General features: G+C 35.5%; 1 pseudogene; it reads left to right on the forward strand.

The window, feature by feature from the left end:
• Window positions 1-15211, forward strand: part of LOC143389639 (tRNA (adenine(58)-N(1))-methyltransferase, mitochondrial-like) — a 30238-nt pseudogene extending 15027 nt beyond the window's left edge.
• Window positions 15212-15649: the final 438 nt, after the last annotated feature.

Genomic DNA, 15649 nt, shown 5'->3' on the forward strand with positions numbered 1-15649 from the left:
CATACAGAAACACTTAAAAGAGTCATTTGCTATTTGCATACATTGCATCTACTATAAAAATTATTCATCAAACCCTGATCCTTCTAGAATAACAAACTGATGGCATAAAATCCATGAGACCCTAAGGGGTAGAATTATTGGTTAAGAAGTGATCCAGTTTCCAGGTCAGAAAAAATTGTTTCTTAGAATTCTTGGACTAACACTCTGGTCCAAAAGAAGATTATAACACAAAATTAATAATAAAAGTACATAAACACACACTATCAGCTAATGACTTTCCCCAGGATATTGTGCACCTACTTGCCTTCATCTGACTTTTTTAAGGGTACCTGTTTTTCAGATATACCATCCAATACTGATTTATGACCCACTGAAGTTTTTTTTTTTTTTAACTATTATACATGTTGAGTTACAGTATGGACTCAGCACCTGCCCCATATAACCTTCAGGATGCTCTGAGGCTTCTGTGCACCCACACAGGATCCATCCATTTTATTTCTTATATGTGGCAATTTATGACTTTTCATTGCAGAAAGAGAGAGAGAAAGAGAGAGAGAGAGAGAGAGAGAGAGAGAGAGAGAGAGAGAGATGGAGTTACACTAAACATCAAGGTTTATTTTAACATCACATTTTCTTCCTGCTATATGTGAATTTCTTGCAACTTTGTGATTGTTTATAAAATACATTATTTTTTTTCCTCTCTGAGTATCCATGGGAAATAATTTTATAGATGGAAAGTCATGCCTTAGCTGGGGAGGTTTATTTTATATAACATTTCTCCTTTATCAGATGAACCTACAAATTCTTCAAATAATAAGAGTAGAAAAATTAACATGTATGAAAAAAAAAAGCCAGGAATCTAACAGTACTGAGTTCATAGACTATGGAAGAAAATTCAAGGCAATATTTCTGCTTGAGATCTAAAGACAACCACACTCTAGCCATATGATCTCAGAAGAATTTGTATTTAGGGAAATTGAGTAGGTATTTATAAAATTTGGTTTGGAATATGTTTAAAAACTAGGCATATTTCCTATTTTTATATTACTTGATAAATTGGGAAGATGGATAGATAGATGGATGAATGAATGAACAGATGGATAAATTAGATAGATAGATAAATTCACTTTAAGTTGTTTGCCTGAGTTAACCAGTTTGTACTACTTTTTTGGCATTAGGTAAGTAGAGTACATGCCAGAATTTAAGGATTTTTACATAAAATCTTTGAACAATATTTGAAATTGAACTCTGCAAAAAAATAGAAATCATTTTCTGAGGATTTGGTCTTCCACAAATATGATTTTTAATGTAGAGCATAAGTTTTCATTGTAGCCAAGTGTATTTGAACATGCAAATTTAGAATTAACATTTAGTTTTGTGAAACACGACTTCATAGTGTAACTTTTTACTTATATGAGGAAGAAAAAAGCAATAAGCTGACAGATGTCCAGTGTGGGAAGGAGCAGAATGAAACCTGGGCGGCTGTAGCAACATTGGGACTACAGGAGGAAGAATGTAGAAGAAGCAAAGAAAAGTAAGGGGATGTGAAGAGCTTTATTTCAATAACAAAGTGCAAGTCGCTTTATTATGTAAAACTTTTGGGTAGTTTTTCTCTCATTATAGTATCGTCTTCTTACTTCCTTCTATTTTTTAAGAACTCAATATTTATATTTTTTTGATCTTTGGGACTATGCGTAGTCTTATAATTAATTTTGTTAAATATATGAAAATAAACACATCCACCTAATATTTTAGTGTAATGCTTTGGAGAATTTTTGAAGGCTAAAGATATAATATTAAGTTCTGAAGAAAAACAGGAAAAAATGAAATGTATAATACTACCAGGCTTAGTCTAATTTTAAGTCAGGAAAAAAATTGACATGTGCTTTATGGGATATAAAGAATAATATATCAATAGGTAGCTAAGTTGCCTAAGGTAGAAATTAATCATTAAAAGATGGTGATATTTCAGGAACGCTTTAAACTTTAAATGATCCTTTTGACATAAGTGTCACTTCTCATGATAAAGCATTGTGTTCCAAGCATGTCCTTCACTGGGTTTCAGAGGGATCTAATTTCAGAAGTGAATAAGGCTATTGTGCTTCTTGCTATGAGTCTGAATATTGGTTTTAAAAAACAAATCCTTTGCTAAACAAAGGACAGCAGCTGTTTTTGTCAGAAAGATATTTCTCATCCCCAGCATATTCTATGCCCAATGACAAGTTTTTTCAGAAAAAAACTCCCGATTTCCATTTTTCCAGATCAGTCCTAACTGAGGAGAGAGACAAAATGGAAATCACACTATATTTTTTTCATTTATCCTCCAACATGTTCAAATGAGCAAAACATACTTAACATCTTACAAACATCAACAGCACTCCAGTCTCTAGAAAGCAAAGGGAGCAGCAAGAAGAGCCTGTGGGCCCTCTGTGCAGTATGGAGGGGGTGCAGAAGGAGGCAGCTGATGCACCTTAGGAGAGGGCACCAGCACAGGCTGTCCTCACATGTCAGTAATCACAGGACAACCTGGACTATCTTGCACCCTGTCTGCTCTACTTCCTGTGCTCTTGCACCATCTCCCACTGCCCTGTCACACAACAGCAGAGCCTGAGTTGGCTCACACGAGTTGGCTACCATGTGGGAACGTTCTGTCTCTCTACTGGAGTCAAAAGATGAGAGATTTACCCACCAATGATCAATGTGTTCCCTCCTCTTCCCACTATTTCTCATTTCCCACCCAGTCATCTCAAATGCTTACCAACACTTTCTGGATGCCAAAGGAATTTGGATTGCAAAACAGATGTGGTAAAGGAATATAAGAAATATCATTTTATTTGTTTCAGATTAGCATAGCTTTATTACCTAAACCATCCCTGTATATTCATCATCTGTTTTTCCTTTATGGATTTTTGGGGCCCATAAATTGGCTGCTTTTTAACAAACTGCATCATTTCCTGTTTTAGTCAGCTTCATTTTCACTGTAACCAAAAGATCAGAAAAGAACAATTATCACAGAAAAGTTGATTTGTGGCTCAGGGTTTCAGGGGTCAAAGTCCATAGATGGCCAATTCCATTGCTCTGGGCCCAAAGTAAGCAGAACATCATGGTGGAAGGGAATCAAAGATGAATGCATCAATTCACAATAATCAGGAAGCACAGAGTTCCACTCATAAGAACAAAGTATTAACCTCAAAAGTCATGCAACCAGTGATCTGCCTTCTATAGTCACACCCTACCTGCCTACTTACTGTCCATTTAATCCTGGTTAGTGCATTAATGCACTGATTAGATTAAGGTCCTCATAACCCAATCATTTCACCTACAAACTTTCTTGCATTGTCTCACATATGAGCTCTTGGTAGACACCTCACATCTAAACCATGACTTCTTTTTACTTTGTAAAATTTGCCAAAATAATTAACAGGTTTTCTGGGTTTGCCTACTCTATGACATAATGCACATAGATTACAAAACAAGTTAGTAAAAATCTAATTTAAAATAATCTTATAGAGATGGGCAGGAGAAACTATGGGATGCATTCATTACTATTCATTTTATCTCTTTGTTTTATATATTTATATTTTTAAAGGTTAACTTGGATCACATGGACTTTATTGCTTGTCTTCTCTGCCTATGACAAATAAATGGGTTTTATTTACTTCTCTTTTGATAAAGTATTTTGATAAATACTTCCTAAAATTTAATTGGTAGGCATTCAAATCAAATCCCTTCTCTTAAAGGTGGGAGTAGAGTGGGGCACATCTTCTCTAGGGTCTATTACACAGTCAGTGAAAAGAGAAAGTAGATGCTCATGGGCACACAGTATTGTATAAGAAGGAGCTGACCTTCTAAAGCCCACAGACATATCTCCATTGTAAGAATGTCCTCAAATCCTTTTAACTCACTTTCTAGGTTTCTTTATGGCTGAGTAATATTCCACTCTGTAACTATAATTCCCACAAGATTTTGGACAGAGAATGATGGTACTGCTTTAATGATGGTACTGCAATAATAATAATAACTTAAGAACCAGAATATGGGGTCCATATTAAACAAGTTTTTTTTTTCTGAATTCTAACTGGGGAGTTATAATAATCTAAAGATTATGTTAATGAGGAAACAGTCAAAGCTTAAAAACAAACAACATTATTCTTGTCCTACTTTTTTTACATCAATTTCATAACCAATCCATTGGCATTATAGTTATGAAGTAGAAATAGAGAGGTATCCCCAAAAATCATTTAACTTAAATCAAAAATCTATTTGTAACAGGTGTAAGTGTCTTTTCCATGACTTGAAATGATAGACATTTTTTTTCCCTCTACTTCAGGTATGGTGACATGGTGCCAAAAACCATAGCAGGGAATAATTTTTGTTCCATCTGTTCATTGAGTGGTGTCTTGGTCATTGCTCTACCTGTTCCGGTGATTGTTTCCAACTTCAATTGTATCTACCACCAGAATCAATGAGCAGACAAACGAAGGGCACAAAAGGTGTGTATTCAGCTCTGAGAAACCATGAACTGGCATCTCTTGCTATTTCTAATGAGCTTCAGAATTTCCTATTGGCTATTCAGTGCCAAATTGTTCTATGCTAAATAGAAATTGAACATCAGTGACTCAAAGCAAGGAATATTTCTGAAATAAATATGCTACAGGTTCATTACTGGTTTAGAGATGAAACTTCATCTTGACAATGTACTTCCAGTGGTTCAGGCCTGGTAAAGACTATCATGATCAACCACTGCCTCCCCAAGCCTTTCCTGGAAGTGGCCCATGACTATTGAATTAGCCAAAGCAAGTCACATAACCATGTCTAACTTCAAAATCAGCAGGAAACAAACCTACTATGGGGCTGGATGCAGAAAGTAAGCAATAATTGATGGAGAGCACCAATTACAGCAGTAAATTCAAAGAAAGATTCTTGGCAAATTTTATTAAAATCGAGTTTCTAGATCTGATTTATTTAATCTCTACGAGGGATCAAGCTGGTTCCACTAGCTTGAATAAAGTGTGTCACAGACATTTTGTTTATTTGACAACACAGGAAGTAGGATATATATTATGATTTGTAACTGATTTTTACTTCGGACCCAGCAGTTTCCTGTTTCTCTGATCTTTTCGCCGGTTACTTAGTTCTCCTAAGTACACACCGCATACCTATTTGTAAAATGGGAAAACAATAATATTAAGATTATTCCAGGCATTGGACTAACATTTTTAGAAATATAACTAATAGAATCTTCACAGCATCTCTAGAAGTTGGTTACTTTATTCTTTCAACTTTATGGATGGGAATCCTAAGGTATTCAGGAATTGAGCAATTCTAAGGTCACATACCTGATGAGTTGGAGAGCCACCATTCAACCCAAGCCAGGCTGGCTCTCAGTTTCACACAACTTAAACATTACCATCAGTTGTGTCTCAGAAACACTGATTGATTATTAGCATACTCCTCTTCCCCATTCTGTGTAAAAATAGTCACCTGGAAAGGCAGGGCCCTTTCAGCTTGAAAATAATTCTAGGTTTGGGCACAGTGACTCAGGAGGCTGAGGGAGGAGGATCACAAGTTCAAATCCAGCTTCACCAGTTTAGCAAGGCCCTAGATAACTTAGCAATACCCTATCTCAAAATAAAAAAAATAAAAAGAGCTAAAGATGAGACTCAGCAGATAAGCACCCCTGGGTTCAATCCTCAGTACCAAAAATTAAAATAAAGATAGAAGTCTCTTCTGTAGTTTTCTCAATACTAACACTGCTCTATTTCCAGTATCCTTTATGATCACTGTATCTTTGTCCTTCAAAAATATGTTTTAGAAACCATTTATAAACATTTTCTAAAGCAAATGCACAATTTGGATAATGTGGTATAACTATAAGATATCATGAGTGATTTGGTGCAGTTCATAACTGGCTTTATAGGTAATTACAGAATGAATTTTAAATCTACTTTTGAGCAATTTTTTGTCTCTTTAGTAAAGTATAAAATCTCATATAGTGTGAACTCTTTGGAAAGTTCAGGTTAATCACTATGGTCATACAGTGTGTTGTCCAGAGAATTCGTTTTATATCTATTGTCAGTGGTCCTCTTCCTTCAGCAAAGATCACTGTTTTAACTTTGGAGTTGATTACTTAATAGACAAATCTCCCACTCTATCCCATTTTTGGACTAATAACTAGTTTTTAACTCCTAATGATAAGAATAATAAATATCTCAGATAACATGAATGCAGAGAACTGATCATCCAATAAACAGGGAGAAATTTAAAAGGCACCCTCTGGGCGATGGTGATCTTATGCAGGATTCAGGACACACCTTCAGAGCAGCATTAGGAGGACTTAAGGCCACTCTTCCAGGGCACTTTGTGTAGGATTCTTGGTCCTGCCATACTTTGATCCCCTACTGGGAATACGTCCTCTGAAATATCACATGTCTCTGAGATATCACATGTCTCCCATGAAAGCTACCTTGCACCACCCACCTATCTCCATTCTAGGAATGTTTTCTTTTAATAAGAACCACTGTATGAAAACTATAAGAAGCACAAATGTGATTATCAAATATCCAATTCCCAAAATATCTGTGTTTTTTGTAATTTGTAATGTACAACAATAAAGAAAGTCTTAGAATATTTTAGAAGCCTTTTGGCTAACTAAATTTTAAGAGCCAAAGTAAAAGTGATGTTATAAAGTATACAAATTAAAAGGTGTGTTTTAAGAATGACTTTGGCATTTAAAAAGTATCATCTGTATTTTAAATTTCTGTAACAATACATTGAATTTTACATATGAGCACTAGAAAAATTGGCCTAATAAGCCAAATATATTAACCTAATATAATATATTCAGTTAATAGTCTATGCCCAATAAGCTAAGCATAATCCTCTAAGAACTTAGGTATTCAACAAAATAACTTAACAAGGGACATTTCCTACTTTCCTTCCCAGAAGATAAAAAAAAAAGAAAAGAAAAGAAAAGAATTCATTAGGTTAAGAAAGTTTGCATTTATCTGGGCTGGAGTGATTTGACAGATATTAAGTTTAGGCAAAACTAACCAGCTGATTCAGTCAAGCAAGCAGTCTGCTCAATAGAAACATTATTCAAGCTGACCAATTAACTTAATATGGTAAGATGGTTTCTTAGATCAAATTTTTTGGCGTTTAGTCCAATTGCCAGCTCCAAACTCTAGAAAAATCTTGAATGTGCATAATATCAAGCCTTTGAGAAAATTCCACCTTTACTGTCAGGAATACTTTCTTTCTAGGCTCTTTCCCCCCAGCATATATTTTCTCTGATTTCACTACACACTGCTGCCTTTTAAAGGGAATGTATTGTTTACCCCCATTTTTATCAATTCTTCATAATCTGAACTGCACATGGACATGTGCATAAATGTAGGTTTTTAATGAGACATTTCCCATGCCCCCACTCTGTGCAATTGTATTTTAATAGATTTATTTTTCCACTCAGCTATTCAATACGTGTTTATTGAATACCTTCCAACAGGTGGTAGGGTTGATATTTTAAAGCAAGTGGTACACCTTACTTTGAAATATGAATGAGGTCATACATAATTTGCAGATTCACCAGGTAACCTTTGTTCATCATGTAATAGAAACAATGGTGATTATAACTGTAATTTACAAATACTAGTAACAACAACAAACTCTTTCTAGGCTGTCTAGTATGTCCCAGGTACTTTATAATATTCACAATCAACTTACAAAGAGGGTGATATTATTATTTCCATTTTACAGCTAACTTGCACACAAGCACACATTTGTTGATTAAAGTCCAAGACCAGAAAAGTCTGCATTGTTCATACTGTGAAGTCTCTGTTACCTAAGGGATTTTCCTGTAAGGAACTCAAAATACAGTGATAAATTTAGAATCAATGAGCTACTGTGCAATATATATGAATATCTTATTCTCACATGGAAAAGACTTTTTACATTCATACAGATAGATGTTACTGATACTCTGTCTTTTATCACATCCTGCTATGGTACTTCTCAGACTTTAGATTAATTTGAATCATCTGGAGAGCATGTTAAAACACAAATTGGATCCTGTTGTTAAAACACAAATTGGATCCTGTTGTTAAAAAGCAAATTGAGCCCTGTTCCCAAAGCTTCTGATTCTGTAGTTTTCAGTTGCAGCCTAAAAATTTGCATTTCCAACAAGTTATGGGTGATACGGCTACTGCTATCACACTCTAAGAACCATTGCCAAGTGTACTCAGCAAGGTCCAAATCAGAAAATTTTATAAACATAATTCTAGATAACGCATAGACAAGAAATAAATCCTTGTTGGAGCCTGAGAAAGATCTCGTTTTTATTATCCACTACTAAAAACAAATTTATTCAATTTCTACCCAAGTTTCTGTGGATAATCTAAGTTTTGTTAATTTGTCTATATTTTAATGATCACTCATATAGGAATTTTGGATTACATACTACTCCCTACCTACTCTAGGTTTAGCCTTGTTGAATCACCTCTGCTCTTAGCTCTTCACTCCTGTCTACACTACCTAATGTAGCCACCTGGCAAATTCCCATTCAGGGTACAACACTTAGGTCACATATCACTGCTTCCATCAAAATTCTTCTGGCTATTGTAGGCAACCTTAATTTCTCCCTTTTTTCTCCCATAATAGTGTGTATAATCTATTATCATGTATTAAACTGTATTGTCCCTCTCCTCCACCATAAAAAGTATAGTGCAGTAAATGTGTGGCACAAAATAGCACTGGTATCTGTGAGAGGTCCTGAGTTCAATACTTGGCACCAAACATAAATAAATAGGAAGCATTATTTTGCTTCTGATGCCTTTCTACATCTTCTTTCAATTCTTACCTTTCCCTACCCAGAGTCCTCTTACCATCCTGTCATTTCTTCAGCTGACCCAATTCCCTGACTGTTTCTGCCCAGCACTGCCATCCCAGGATTCACCAGGCAAAGAATATTCTACTGCCTTCCACTGACTTCCTTCCACTCTCACTTTTTTATTATTGTTTGGTACTAAAAATTTGTCTCATTTTTAGGGCAGCTACTTTCCTTAGCAAATGGAAAGATTCCAATAAACTCTTTAAATTTTTAAAAGCTGAGAAAGCTTAATGTGTTAAATTCACATGAAGCTTTTTACTAAACCATAAATGAAAGAAACAACCAAACATTAAATTTCCAGAACACATGTTACGGGAAGTATGGTGGGCTGATATCTGAGGAATAAGTAATTGGCTGAGATTACCAAGTAAAGAGATTTTCTGTTTTTTCTCCCTTAAGCTGCCTGGGATACGTTAATTCTTCAAAATTAATTAAATAGACTAGTTTGTGATTTGATGACAAAATGGTTCAGGAACATCCCTAAATCTGCAGCACATCTTATTTAGAAAGTAGCTATTCATTTAAGTGAATTGCTAACTCAAAGGTATTTTTTAGGGATCTTTCTCTGATTGGTGCTTAGCCTCTGTTCCAGAAAATACATTATAAATTTAAATAATATTATTTATCATAACTAGGAATCATCTACTTGCTAAAAGCTATTGTGTTACCCTGCATAGTAGTTTCTGAATGCTTTGTCTGCATGGAAGTCTGTTCCATGTCAAATTAATTTAAGAAAAATTGTACACTGTATCCTCCTTTTATCCTTACATATGTCATGAAGAACCCAGCTTTGGGGAAAACCTGCTTGACATCTCAACATTCCCCAAACTTGTCTTGTCCACAGAACCAGTGATTTGCTTTATTTGTTTCATTTGGATTTTATGCATTACACTTATCATTCCTTGCAACTGACTGAGAAATCCTGCTGAGATTAGAGGACTAGGCAAAACTGAATTTCTGAGAAATTGGGATGAATAGGAGAAATGTGCTTAGGAGATGAACAGCTTTTCCCAAACACCATCAGTATTTCTTAAAGCAGATAAATAGTTCAAAAATAACTACCAAGCTTTTATTCTAAAACTGACAATACAAACTCTTTTTTTAATTAACACTTTGGAAACCTTCTACTTTCCAATCGACCACAGTTAATTATTTACTGAAATTTCACCCTGATTTCCATTTTTGTTGCTGGCAATTTGCCATGACATGAAGTTCTCATTTCCTTCCAGGGTAGAGAAGAGGATTGGAAGAATTTTTTTTAACCTCTCAATTATACAAACTAGACTTGCCAAGATGGTTGTACTGAAAAGTTCATAAGTAAAATCATTTTCTAAAGTATTTTAATAAAATAATTTCCCTCAATTACCTGCTGGAACCAAAGTAATTAAGGACCTCAAAGGGTCTTGAAAACATTCAACAGATGTTTGGCATGTACCACCAATGAAACAATATCGTGTCAAAGTAAGACAAAAGAGGCTGAACAAAGATGAGAGATTCTTTTGCTAATGCACTGTAGGAATCTAGCAAAAATGACCATGCTGTCTCTAAAACAACTTATTTTTCTCTAAGGTTAGAACCACTTCTATAGTAGTGTTGGCTACTGTATGTAGATTTGCAATTATATGAAGAGAACTCTATGTCATCTTTTTTTGCTGGGTAACATTTTTGGTTAATGTACATGTCTCATCAATGAAAGAATGACATAGGTGACTATGATAAAAGTGATATTTTATATATATATATATACATATATATATATATATATTAGTTGCAAAAGGAAGAAAGGGAAGGAAGGAAGGAAGAAAGGAAGGAAGGAAGGAAGGAAGGAAGGAAGGAAGATGGAGAGGTAGGCAGGAAGGCTAGTAGTCAAAGAAACCAAGGGAATGAAGAAAGAGGAACTTGGCCTAAGGGAAGGCAAAAGAATTTGAGGGTGACTCAAAGAAGCAAGTGTAGCATGGCCCAAGTGGAAGCAGAGACAGTGGCTGGATAATGTCAGTCTTTGGAGTCAAGTGAGCAATTTTGATTTTTGTGTCCTGATAGATGGAAATCAGTTAAGTGTTTTAACAGGTAATACAAAATTATATTTGAATTTTTAAACAAAGATATGGACAAGTCTATAACCTATTAGTACTTTCTTAGTACTTACTTAGTATTAAGTTTTAAAGAATGATACTTTGTAGCTTATATGATATTAGATGAACTTACATGATAATGGTAGAATTCATTTTGTCATTTTCCTCTTGTTTCCTTTTTTCAATTACTTTACCAATGAAAACTATTTTTTTAAATCAAAAATTACTTTCAACACCACCTATAAAAATATAGGGTAACCAATAACAGAATGACTTCTTCAATTCTAATTGCTAGGAGATAAATTAAAATCTCATTCAGGATAACTTGCATTATGTGTGTGAAATGTACATTGTAAAAGAAGAAATAAGATTATGAATCTTTTGTGCACTTTTTTTCCTCTAAAATGTAATATTTAACATGAAATTTTGCCTTATCTAATCAAATTATTCTCTGGACTCTAAATGGTAGAATGTTAAATTTCATGTGTTTCAAATGCTTTTCTCAGCAAAGAGATGACCAATGAGTAACCGAAACAATCTATTTCCTATTAGCCAGTGAATTGCTTCAATTGTTTTACTAATATTTTAGGATGAGAGATGGTTAAGTGAAATTCGGTATGTGCAAAGTATTCCATTAGAAGGCCATTTCTGTGCACACAAAGGAAAAACAGTAATTGAAGTTATTCTCTAGCAATTCAGACTAAAATGTTTCCCTTCTATTTCTAAGGTAAAATTCTTGCATAGGCATTTTAGGAAGCAATTCTTTGCTAAACATTTTAAAAGTAAAATTGACACTGTGCATCTATAAAATAGGGAGTGTGAAATGATGCCCATTACTGATTTCCTATGGGCTAGAAGGTAGTGGATGGAGAACAGCTGGGGTAGTGTGGTGCAAGCCTGCAATCTCAGCTTATCCCAAAGCTGATGCAGGAGGATTGCAAGTTGGAGGCCAGCAAGGGCAATTTAGCAAGACTCTGTCTCAAAATAAAAAAATAAGAAGGCTGGAATGTAGCTGAGTGGTAGAGCAGTGCTCTCTACCAAGGTTCAATCCCCAGCACTATGCACATCCATGTGCACGCACGCACACACACACACACACACACACACACACACACACACCCTGAACAAAGACTGAGGTCATGAGTTCTCCCTGTAATATATCACAAAGTAAAGAGGCCATGAAAGTTCAGTGCTCATTCATTCTGAGTCAAGCACAGTGACCCATTTTACAGATAAACATTTTATTTTCTTAGCTAATAAGTTAGATTTTCTTATATACCAGAAATTATATAAAGAAATCAGAAGTGTCTTCAATATCTTATTTTCAGATTAAAATTTTTTTCAATCCCATGTGAAGGTATTTGCTACTATTTAACAGTATTACTTGTGGTGTTCTATAAAATATCCTCTTTTCATGATTTCAATTTGTTTAAAAAATAAAGTCAATGTAAATTTTTAAATTTCCTGTAGATATTATCCATATTCATTTCCAGGGTTTTTCCCTTCTAATTTCTGACTTTCTGATTTTATCCTTAAATTCATAAATTATATTCTAAGATAAAGCTAATTTGTCAATGAACACTGGATCCACCGGCACGCATAAATCCCTCAGTCTAACTAGAGAGATTTTATTTCCACACAAGTGTCAAAGAAAAGTGGTTCTAATATTCTAATCTGTTGGAAAATGGTGTTAGTAAAAGAAAGCTATACATTTTGTTTATTTTAATTTCAAATGTGCTTCTCTGCTTTCTTCACGTTTTCTTCCAACTCTGAAATAGAATCATGAATTCGTGGATAAACAAGTCTTTGAAGAAAGCTGCATGGAAGTTACCACCGTTAACCGTCCTTCAAGTCACAGCCCATCTCTCTCTTCACAACAAGGAGTCACCAGCACTTGCTGTTCACGTCAACACAAAAAAAACCTTTCCGCATCCCAAATGCCATCGTATCTGGGAGTCATCGAGGCAGCGTGCAGGAGCTCAGCACGATTCTAATCCGGTGTGTGGACAGAACTCCTCTATCTAACAGGTACCTGGATGAACCTACTGGTTCACAGGCTCTGTCCCTGCTGTCACATTGCCACCTATAAGCAGGAAAGTCCCAGCTCCTAGGGCTGAGAAAGGGACAAAACTGTGCAGCAAGTAGGAGGAGTCCACTGGCATATCCCTTGGGGTCAAAAATAGTAATTATGTCAGTATTCACAACAGGAAGAAGAAAAGATGACTAACAATGTTTTTATTGCTTCAACTCTACAATTTTTTGTTTGTTTGAGCAAGGACCTCTATACCCAGGAGCCCCATATGTAAACTCAAAGAGCCTGAAATGACAGTCAAAACTACTAAAAAGACAAGTGAAACTGACATCGATATGATTGAAAGTTATTCAATAGTACCTAAAATATACTAACATATTCAATGTAGCAGTAAAAATTAAAACTATGCCTACACAAATCTTTTATTAACCTATACTTTTGATCCAAAAGATATTTTTGGCCACATCAAATACAAAAGTCAATCTGATATCAAAAAGATAAGTTAAATTCTAAAATTGTTTACCAGTTAATTTATGGAAAATTTATGTGAAACTTTTACACTGACATTTTCCCTTTACTTTTCATTATTTACTATTTTTTTTACCATAAATGTCTAATAAAAAGGAATACATTTAAATTATACATTAGAAAGATCAAATTCTGCCAAAATGTTTTTTACTTCATTCTTTTATTTGAAGAGCATATATTCTTAGAGTGACCCTCTATAAGTTCAGTCTTGCTTCTTTGTTGGCATTTAAGAAGCTATGTTGAGTTCTTCACAGTCAGGGCTTGCTGGAGCTGCGGCACCTGGGTAGGCTTCTGTGGCTCCGGGTCGATTCGACCCTGTGTGGCCTTGGCCGACCGCCTTTCCAAGAAGCGCGGTTACTGTGTTGCGAGTCCTCGCCTAGAGAAGTGCGAGATCCAGACAGAGAGCCAGAGGCGACACGAAGAAAAGCCCCTGACACAGACTCATCTCCACCTCTCCCTCTCTGCATCCCGGGCACTGGGAACACATGTCTTTCATCACTGGAGACGCCGAGGGACGAGTCACCCCCTCCAGATCAAGCGAAGAGCGGGCTCAATTTGGTCCCGCATATTCCGAATCCGGGAATCTTCCGCTGACCCCCGTGCTTCAGTCCACTTTTGAGACCACAGAGCTTCACGACTCCTCTTCCTGCTCAACTTCCAGAGAGGGACCCTTTCGGGCTGGGGAGCTGATTTTAGCTGCGACTGGGAAAAGAGAAACACAATATAGAAAATTATTTAGGTTGAGCAATGTCGGGCCCTTAAATAGTAGCTGGGGGTCAGTACCATACAGCGAGATCATGGGGAAGTTCCCAGGCCAGGTACTGACGAGTTCCTGTGGTAAGAGTTTCATGCTGATGAGGCCGGCATTGGAAGATTATGTATTAATGATGAAAAGAGGGCCTGCCATCACATATCCAAAGGATATGAATATGATACTATCAATGATGGACATCAGCCCAGGTGATACTGTTTTGGAAGCTGGTTCGGGTTCTGGTGGAATGAGCTTGTTTTATCAAAAGCAGTTGGATTACAAGGACAAGTCATAAGTTTTGAGATACGGAAAGACCACCATTATCTAGCCAAGAAGAATTACAAGTACTGGCGTGATTCATGGAAATTAAGTCACATTGAAGAATGGCCAGACAATGTGAATTTTATTCATAAGGATATATCTGGAGCAACTGAAGATATCAAATCTTTAACATTTGATGCCGTAGCTTTGGATATGTTAAACCCTCAAGTTGCTTTGCCTGTTTTATATCCAAATCTTAAACAGGGTGGTATATGTGCTGTATATCTAGCAAACATCACACAGGTTATTGAACTTTTAGATGGAATTCGGATCTGTGAACATGCTCTCTCATGTGAAAAGATAAGTGAAGTCATTGTCAGAGATTGGTTGGTTTGCATTGCAAAACAGAAAAAATGGAATTTTACTTAAAAAAGTAGAACCTAAAATCAACAAAGATTTACAATTACATATCCAAAAGGAAACTGGAGTTGAAAGTGAGATTTTCATTCAAGAGAATGACCATGAAGGATCACATTCTGATTTTCCATATGGATCATTTCCCTATATTGCCAGACCTATACATTGGCAAGCTGGTCATACAGCTTTTCTTGTCAAGTTGAGGAAGTTCCAACCACAACTTAACTGAGTATCCCAAACGATGTCAACCTATTTGAAGATGGGAAAATATCAAACTAGAACTTTAAGCTATAAATCACTACGTTCATAGATTAGTATTTTTAGCTGTTACTATGATTTGTATAACTTTTACATATAACTTTGAAAAATAACAAAAGCTAAAAAAAGATGTGAAACTTTGCAAAACTGCTTAAATGTCCCATTTTGACATATGTCTTGCATTTAGTTTTTGTAGCTAATGATTCCAAGTTGCTTTAGATGACCCATCTCATTCTTCACTTCCTGTAAACCACTCCATGGATTTGTCTATCTTCATGAAATTAGTGTTCTTTCCTTTCTTTGATTGATGGCCTTTGGCTACTGAAATAAAATGCATTTTAAGATAAAAAAAGAAGCTATGTTGAAAACCAAGATGAGATTCTGAATTCAGACTATGTTGATTTATAAAAATTGGACCACAATGTTAAAATTTAGGACAATGAAGA

Source organism: Callospermophilus lateralis, unplaced genomic scaffold, assembly GCF_048772815.1.
Source record: "Callospermophilus lateralis isolate mCalLat2 unplaced genomic scaffold, mCalLat2.hap1 Scaffold_63, whole genome shotgun sequence".
Taxonomy (NCBI): Eukaryota; Metazoa; Chordata; class Mammalia; order Rodentia; family Sciuridae; genus Callospermophilus; species Callospermophilus lateralis.